The sequence below is a fragment of the Amphibalanus amphitrite genome, unplaced genomic scaffold, assembly GCF_019059575.1.
Source record: "Amphibalanus amphitrite isolate SeventyFive unplaced genomic scaffold, NRLGWU_Aamphi_draft 000603F_arrow, whole genome shotgun sequence".
NCBI classification, from domain to species: Eukaryota; Metazoa; Arthropoda; class Thecostraca; order Balanomorpha; family Balanidae; genus Amphibalanus; species Amphibalanus amphitrite.
The window spans coordinates 357,552-366,751 of NW_024882097.1; the positions used below are offsets into that span (position 1 = coordinate 357,552).

General features: G+C 46.2%; 1 long non-coding RNA gene across 1 annotated transcript; it reads left to right on the forward strand.

Annotated features, from left to right (window-relative positions):
• The first annotated feature begins 5,693 nt into the window (after nucleotides 1–5,693).
• On the forward strand, nucleotides 5,694–7,624 carry LOC122394648. The gene is made up of 3 exons (XR_006258907.1): nucleotides 5,694–6,565; nucleotides 6,748–6,894; nucleotides 7,026–7,624. It is a non-coding gene; the product is annotated as an uncharacterized LOC122394648 (long non-coding RNA).
• Nucleotides 7,625–9,200: the final 1,576 nt, after the last annotated feature.

The following is a 9,200-nucleotide window of genomic DNA, read 5'->3' on the forward strand; positions in this document are numbered from 1 at the left end:
TTTGTCATGTACCACCAGTCACTTTTTTACTTAAGGTGCACATAGCAGTGCACACAACAATGTGCAGAGGGCCTACACAAAAACAACATGATTAGTGTGCACTATGCACAGCATTGTACCCTGATTATTTGAATATTTTGACCACTCAACAGTCAACAGTCAGGAGATAATTATTGAATATCACATTTATTATACATCACTTGTCAAACAAGAGCATGTTGACACACATTTTGACAAGATATCATGGTAGTATTCCAATAAGTTGGACAGTCACCTCCCTGGGCGTCATTTTTCCAGGAAGGTACCTCTGCAGGTGTTGTGGTAGGCTAGGTTGAATTGGGTTAAGTTAGGCGAAGTAAGGTGGTTGGGACCAGGTCAGACCGTAAGGCTTGGTCAGGTTGATTTTAATTCATTCTAATTTGACATAGATACCTATTACCTATGTATTTGCTCCAGCCTGAATTTCATTAGGTAATGAGTTAATTTTGCTTTGTTTTTATCTGTCTTGGTTTGTGTTTTTGTCCCTTATATTTTGCCCCATAGGCCAGGGTGGAGCTTTTCCAGGGAAGGTGGTGGAGCATGATTGGAGGCGCTCAACCAGACGGCATAGATGCCTGAACGATTTGTGAACGCGCACTGATGCCTGATTCAAGCCACGCTGTCTTCATGCGGGGCGGCGCGCTACTTAAAAGTCCCTAAAAGAACGGGAAGTGATGCCGATAGAACCTTCAATCATTCTGGGCTAACGCTTATGACTTGGAAAAAGTCGCGATCCCAAATCCCAATTCAATCAAAAACCTGTGGGCTCTTGTTCAGCAGGAGGTATATGAAGAGCCACCCGCCATAAGCACTGCTCAACCGCAGGCACAGGTTTAGACGGCATTGGTCTGCATCAAAGCCAGTGTGCTGGAGAATTCATTGGCTGAAATGCTCCAGAACATTCACCACCATGGTTTTATGAAAGGTGGCTACAAGCTCAGTTAAAAAAAGTACCAGATTGTTTTGCTTTTTAATTACAGCGGGAAGAAAGGTGTCCGGATAATTTCGTTACACCCCCTGTAATGTTCAAATGGTTGCTAAATTCTAAATCAGCTCCAAAAACTAGCCTAAAAACATGTAAAACTCGAAAAAGGAACCGAGGTCATCAAAGGCCATTGAGCTGACCTGACCTTCAGGTGACCTTGACACCCACCCTAATGCATGGGACCAGCGTCAAATCACATGTTTCAACGCTTGAAGCCACGTGAAGACTGCAACCGCGCGGCTAATGCGAGCCGACATACGCCGAATCGCGATTCGGGCCAAACATGGTCTCGAGAAATAGGTCACAGGTCAAAGGTCATTTGGGTCAGGGTCATGAAATTTTCAGGGTAGGTGTAAAATTGATAAAATCGGGGGCATTGAAAGTTTTGTCGCGATCGGATGGTTTTTACGCGAGTTACTCACGAAAAACCGATAAAGCGCACCCAAAAAGGCAGAAATATGCACATGCGATATCCTATACTGCGAAAAAAGTGCATCATTTTTTAACGTCGGCGACAAATTGTAATTACCCTAAGCTCAGGCAGATGTATGGTAGAAAATCCCCCAAGTGAAATACACTACGGCGGAAATAAAATACCCTACGGCGGAGCTCGGTTGCAATTTGTAAATACGCGTCCGGCGCCGAGTGAGCGCCCGATCAGCGACGCGTGGCGGACTGCGCCATTCTCCGTCTCAGCGGCGCCACGTCTGGCAGCAGCACTAATTTTACATACCAGCCGGCGCCAGCATTCCGGTCTATGATTGCACCATTATTGGCCCGGAGTGAGGCAGGGCCCCGCTGATAATGGCACTTCCGAGATGTCCCCGGTGTGTGGAGAAAGGGTAGGTCCAAGTATGCTGCGAAATAAGTGTGGGTTGACGTTGGCCTGTCTTTCTCCGCATGGGGCTCCGCATGGCGTGTCTGACTGGTCAAGAGAGTGCAAATACCATAGCATCCCACGCACTGGTGATTGGTGGATGTTTGGGCTTTTTTTCGTATTAAAAGTAGACTGCATCTTGTTTGCAAGAACAAAGTTGAACATCCCATGGGGCATGATGGATCGAAATCAGAGTGGTTTTATATAAGCCGAAAAATAAAATCGTACTACGTCCTCCTCACAGCTTCTACCGTATTTCTGGATCAGCAACTAAATACCTACACTATAATTTCATCCATGTGTGACTGGCCATCCTATTTCCACCGGCGACAAACCACAAAAGCGGGCTCAGCGATACACGTGCCTCCATGGCTGAGGAATGAGGAGAACGGCGGGGTACTGCGGGAGTCCAATTCGAACTACCACTTATATGGCACCGTTTCTGCCCCTGACATACATGGACAGTTATCAGCTATAGGTAGCTGCTTAGTAGAATTAGTGGACGGGATGTAAGAACAGCGATATTCTAAAATGAGTCCAGCGTGCCTCGTATCATATGGAACCACAGCACACCAACTCTGTACTGGTCATGTGTTGCCGTTGCGACTTTCTGGAACCGTCACAGCAGCCGCCCGGCCGTCCAGAAGAGCCCTGAGGAACCGTTACAGCTCGCGACAACTGCACGGTGCCAGCCTGAGACCGGCTCATGAGACACCCAGCTCTCAGGATAATCGGCTGGTCTGTCTGACCAAGTGCCGCTCCTGTCGTCCCGAGGCCACGGCAACCTCCGCTGTCACAAAACATCAGCGACTCGGGCACAAAGGCGCCCGTGGCACTTCCTGGTGGTTCCTGAGAGCGAGGACGCGTCTCGCTGGTGTGTACTGAAGGTACAGATGTAAGTGTAAATCGCCCACCAATGCCAGCTGTGGACACTCAGAGGACGTGCGGAAACATTTCACTTTAGGAAAATTTGAAGCTGTTGAGCGGATTTTGTGTGACCAACAGATTGTTTCTTGTTCCAAGGCGAAACCCCATCAAATAGTGTCCTGTTCTCAGAAGATGCTTGAGGTCCTTGAAAGGCATCATGCGCATGACATAAGTACCGGTTATGAGGCGTTACCCAAGGCTACATGATTTGTCCACCAAAAGTGGAGCAGAACCGACGAGGTTAACGGCAAAATTTAGAGGTCTACAGACCTACAGACTTTGACGGCTAAAAGCGGTGTAGCTTGTTTCAAATGTATCTCTTTTTGTATTTGATGCCTGTTCTTATCGTAAATTGATAATGATATTGCATCTCAGCAGTTCGACACTCGCATTGCAATCGTTCGGCACGATAGCGAACTATAGTCTCTCAAGACTGAGCCGTGCCTGCAATAGCTTTTAGACACCGGTATCGTGTCTAGTAATGCCGAAACCGATGACCAATGACCCCCAATCCCGACCGGCCGCCGCACGTGGCCCTGCGAGGTCAGGCAAGGCCGCGGCGGGCGGTCCGTCCGACCGGGCGCACACCCGGGTCCTGCAGCTGCACGACCCGGCACGGCGGCATCTCGCCGAGACCGGTCTCGGGCCGGGCCCGCCCGGGACGGCCCAGATGGCCCGTGTGAGCCGCCGCAGCGGGCCGCGCCGATCAGCGTTTTTCGAGGAACAGGCGGGCTGGTATTCGGTCAGAATGCCCGGTCCGCCGCGCGCGGGTCGGTGCAGGGTGAGATTGACCGCAAGGTGGATTGTCAGGCATCCTCGCTGACACTGGTGGGTCATAGGGTTCATATGTGGGGTGGTAGAGTCGCAATGGGTCTCTGCCTCTTCACGGCGACACTGCCTCTGACCTCTCATTGACCTCTATATGACCTCCCATTCACTGTAACCGAAGAGCCATCGGTTAAGTACATTCATCGGGTACAGGAGCGCACACAGCAAGAAAAGTCAAAATGGAGACTGGAGAGAATATATTATTTTAGGGCACTATACTCATGTATGCATATGTATACGTAGAATGAAAGTGAGTTTCTTAAATGAGTGCGTTCCATCTCGTTGCAAGGAATAATGTTGCAATCATGCACACCGCGTATAGTAACGGATGCCATCTGATAATAACATCGCGTGGCCCGGACCTATGCAGACTTTAACCAGTTTATTCTGACCACGGTCGCTATGGAAGCTCTCCTGTGTCAGAAACGCTGCATAACGAGTTCTGGGTGCGCTAAATGAGCGTCTTTGTGCTTTGTGACCACTTTCTTTTGCGCGTTCTAGGTGTCTGAGGAGCGCATGCGGCTCTGATATATCGTGTTATTTTTCCATCTGTTTCCACCAGTCGTGGAACGACAATAAATTGTGTTATATCTAGTAATCCTTTTTCTGTTCTACGAAGTTGATACACGGATGTCATGCCTGCCTGATTGTAATGTGGGAACTATTCAGCTAAACATGAAAAAGGTATCTAGCTGAAAAATCAACTTAGCATTGAACTAAGACCATTCCCAGTTTGAGACCAAAGTTTGTTTCACTGGGCTCAGCATGTACTTGTGTTTTACGCCAAAACCTTGCAATGATGCTGACAAATGGTAAAACGTCAGTTTTGTGTTAGAATCTGTCATGTTATCGTAACTTATTATGAAATACCTTATAACCGAGCGCCAGGAAAATCCAAGCGTAGAAGGAACCACTATTAATATCTTGATGCCTCAGATAACTGGTATGTCACGAACAGCTGAAATTTTCTTAATTTGCCTGACATTCTCTCCTTTCTTTGAATTTCAGCACAGCATAGCATCATCCTTCAGCTTGGCATGCGCCTGAGGACAAAAAACAATGCAGTTGTTCATAGTTCATCACCTTTAAAATGCACTGATCGGATCCTGGTACGCATAATTGAATGCATCACTGGCATTAATACGTGTATACGCTTATCAATCAATGCGTGTACTTTCTCAGTCAGCCGAAGACTGTTTTTCAATTGAGAGCAAATAAACATGCGGGAAAGCATCCAAGAAATGATGCTTAATCTTCAATGAAAAGTTCTGTGAGGCTGATGTCCAAATGTGAATAGCGATATCCACAAACACCCTAAACATCTCTTATACCTTCGATCAGCAATTACGCGTTAGTTCATTACCTTTATCAATTTGCGCTGTTCCCTGATACGCCACTATCACTGTTACCTAACAGCATAATCCTCATCTGACGTCGACTGCAGGAGTTCCCAGCAGTCGTGCTGTGATGACGCATGGATGTTGTCTCGGGCAAAATCCGCGAGCCCTCTGAAGGCCAGGGCTGCCAGAGGTGAGCTAAACGGAGCTACAGGCCAAATCCCAGCCAGCCCGTCAGACTGCCGTTGCCGCAGAGCTAGGGAAACTCCGAAACTGGAAACTTGATAACGGATACGTCTGTAACTTTTCTCGACGGCACAAGCGGATGATGGTTTTCCCTGTGAGAAACCTGTGTTATTGTACGTTGCAGAGGTAGGATGAGATGTAAGTAAATACCACTTAGAGATAATAATGAATTTGCTCTGAGAGGAATGTGGCAAGATCACGCGATTCGCTGAATGGTTTTTGCAGATCACCATGAGCTGATCGGACAATGTGGAAGGCCCATAATCAGAGATAAAAAAGCGTAATAGGATAGGCTCGAATGCAAGAGGGCGAGTGACCGCATGAGCCAGACCTAAATAATACAAAACATCGCATTTATTTCGTTTTAATTATAAACACCCTTTCATTATGTGCAAATGTCCATGCAGATTGAGATTTAAAGGTGTCAAGTTAAGTGACTCAAAAGTAAAATAGAAAAGGGAAATAATCGCAGCAAAAAATAATATAAAATAAACAAAATAAAGAGTAACAAAATAAAAATAGTAAAAAAATAATTATGACTTAGGAACATACTTAAATATGTCTAAAGAAGAAGCAGCTAAGCCGGCGGAATAAATTCCCGCTATTGGGGTACCTACTTACTACCAAGTGCATTTCCAATCAGGATTCAAAGCAGAAAAGGCATTTACTTACATGCCCGTTTTCCCGCTGAGCCACACGATTTGCTATGTAAAGAACCAGTAAGAACACCCAGAGAATGAATATCTAATGCACGCTTACCATGCATATTGCATAACGATTCGACCTCGTCGCTCTGCCACGTAACGGCATCGTCATAGTGCCACACGGTGCACAGTGGAATGCATTTAGAAATGATATCAGTTATGTTAAATGTGGTTAATTTTACATACAAAAGCGACATCCAAGCTAACTTATCATCTTTCTAAGCCCATTCACAAATAAGCCGGCCTTGGTGACCTTGTTTAACCAGTTTTCTTCCAATGCCAGCTTTCTTGCGGACGATAGAATGCTCGGAACCGGATAGATTACAAGACTCTCCCACCTTCCGCCATTTACGGCTCGCACAGAAAGTTTGTGCGTGTGGCTCGTGGGATGGAAGCCTCAGCGAGGGCGCGGTACCGGTATATAAGCCGGAAAGTCTGAGTTCCGGGGCACACTGCCAGGTCTTCCATCTCTGCGTGAGCACGCACGGCTAGCTGGGCTCGAAGGACGATATGCTGACCCATCTGACCATCACGTTCGTCGCCCTCACTGTGGCTGTAGCAGCGGAGCCGCTGGACCTTTCAAGAGAAGAAAGGGGAGCACTGTTCATTCGCCTTCCAGCACGTAAGTCCTGACGGGAATTGATTGGTTGTTACGCATTAAAACATTCATCATCACAGAAATGTTATTAGTTTTGCAATTATTCTCCTGCCGTCAGTTTTTTAACGTGTTTTTAGCTTCCAATTATAAATGATAAAATCAAAACAACGATGTTTTTAATTTGGATGTTTTTATTCTTTTCGCAGCGTATGGTACCAGTCCGGTTAAGCATGCTACGACCCGCAGATTAGCGAACACCACAGCGTCGGAGATGTCTGGTCGTCGCCCAACTCGGGCTGTAAGCTGAGCACCTGTGTCAACATCAACGGCGTCCTCAACGTGGAACGATATTCGTAGGTTTCCAAATCTGTCGCACTGGCAAAGTTAGATATTTTTGAAAATGTATTTATTTTATATATCATGAATATAACAGTGTTGTAGGAATATCCCCGCCACTCACGGTCGTCATATTTTTACGTTACAGATGCCCGATAGTTGGCAAAAATGTCGACTTCACCCGACTGAAGAAAGAAAACTACTTCTGTCGCGAGGCCGCCGGTGACAGGAACAAGCAGTTCCCTTCGTGTTGCCCCTCTCTGCAGTGCAAACACTACGTGGAGGGCAAGCTGGTGCCGCTGCCCAAGCACATGTACCCCACGCTGCGGTAACCCTCTGTGGATGGGGAAAGCAGCCGTCGTGTGTCGAAGTCTTCTTCAGATGATTGTTTGAAAGCTGACGTTAAATGTTGTTACACTGATGTTGCAGTGACGCTAGCAGTGGGGATATAAACATTTTTCAATATTGTATGGGTGTTTCCAGTGAATGTTTTCTAATATCATCACTTATCCCTATTCGTGCAATGCTGGTTAACCTGTTGAGATTTGTAAGTATATGCGGATAAATGATAGTATGCCTACTGCCGATTACATTGCCAATGATGTGTTTATTGAGCTCATTTTAGCAGTCCAGTGTTAAGTGTTACAGGTGTTGCACTGAACTTGCAATGCTACAATCGATGCTAGAAATGAGTGAAACAGTACAAATGGAAAATAAAGACGATACTAAAGTGATATTTTGATTGTCTTTTACCTATATGCAACACTACAGCTGACAGCGCCATCATTCATCACATGCTTGTTCAAACTGCGACTCAAAAAAGAGCGCTACAGTCAACTAAAGGGTGTTTATCGCTTCACCGGAGACAGCAGTATCCGTTTGAATGTGGTCCTATTTAGCTCCAACAAAAGCTCAAATTGAGGACCGCATTTGTGACGAGGGTGGGCCACACATATCTCACAAATCTGGTCAAGTTCAGCAGGTCTCGGCGTAAAGCCCCGCGGTGCAGGACGTCACACACAGGGCGATGTGTCCGTACATACATACATAAGGCCGCCGGCTCAGGACCAGAGCACATTACGGTACCTCAGCTCACGGAGAGCGGCCACACTGCACGACAGACAGTATAATGTCCCACCTGAGTTTTGCGCTCGCTGCTTTCAGCGTGGTGGTGGCAACGGAGCCGATGGATCTCACCAGGGTGCAGAGAGGAGCTCTGTACATTCGACTGCCAGCACGTGAGTTTTGACTGCTTTGTGACGTTTTTTTTTTTGTCAACCATCGAGATGTAAGGTGGCATTGTTGCGATATACAAAAATGTCATCCACCCATGAGTGTTGCTGCTGAATCACGGATAAAACTGAAATATGCAAACCGTATTGTGACTGAGCTCTCGTTATCCTTTCAGCGTATTCGACCAGCCCCAGTCAGTGTTTCGACCCGCAAGTGAACGAATACCATAACGTTGGTGATATCTGGTCATCTTCTCAAGCAAGATGCAAACTAAGCACCTGTGTTGAGATCAACGGCATTCTCAATGTTGAACGCTACTCGTAAGTAATTCTATCAAGCATCTATTATTTCATTTTTGTTCAAGTGTAGACGATTTTTTTTTATAATGTAACACATTTCTTCACAAAAAGCAATGTCCGACAATTTTCAAAACATCAGTACCTATCAGCTACCTACCAAAATAATAATTTTCTAGCCTTGCTGCTTATCATTCAAATCACTTCATGCCATGATAGTAAATGAAGGTCAGTAATTGAAACGAGTACGTAGAAATACAGTACAGAAAAATACAGATTCCTGTGTTGCTCATCAAATTATCTCTACGCCTTACAGATGCCCGGTGGTAAGCAAAAACATCGACTTCACCCGACTGAAGAGGGGCAACTTCTTCTGCCGTGAGGCCGCCGGTGACAGGAACAAGCAGTTCCCTTCGTGTTGTCCTTCACTGCAGTGCAAACACTACGTGAAGGGCAAGCTGGTGCCGCTGCCGAAGCACATGTACCCGATATTGCACTGATGTGGCCTGGCAGGGACGCGCCGATCTCACAAGTTCATTTTTGTATTCCCTAGTGAAGTCATTTGCAATTGTCTTATTTTGAACGGGGGCATGTAACTAGTGATTTTGTAGAGGCATCTCGAGTGTTGCATTTAGTAATTAATGTGTGCCGTTAGTTGTAACTCGTTTTTTGTGTCTTGACAACTGGTTGGGGAAGTAGTGCTAATACCCTATGATAATGCAATGCTTGTAAGCTGAGCTGTGATCGTTTGAGTGTACAATTGCGTGGGCGTAGCGTTTAGTGTGAAGCAACGT